Here is a 264-nt window from a genome sequence, read left to right on the forward strand (position 1 = left end):
CTTTGTGTCCTCAATATTGGTATATCATTTGTCATTTTCTTATAAATATTATATTTCCAAGTAAACATGCCACCAAAGGAAACGTTTATCACAACAAACGTTTCGTGTTTACTGAGCAAACGTTGATCGTGCCTGAATAAACATCACAGAAAATGGGAAATCGACCCTTCTGAAGTAAAACGTTTTTGACCTCGAGTGAAAATGTAAATACTTTGCTTAGACAGATCAAGAGTTTGTGGATTTTATGTTTCCGGGTGACGATTA

This window comes from Penaeus monodon, chromosome 24, assembly GCF_015228065.2.
Source record: "Penaeus monodon isolate SGIC_2016 chromosome 24, NSTDA_Pmon_1, whole genome shotgun sequence".
Taxonomy (NCBI): Eukaryota; Metazoa; Arthropoda; class Malacostraca; order Decapoda; family Penaeidae; genus Penaeus; species Penaeus monodon.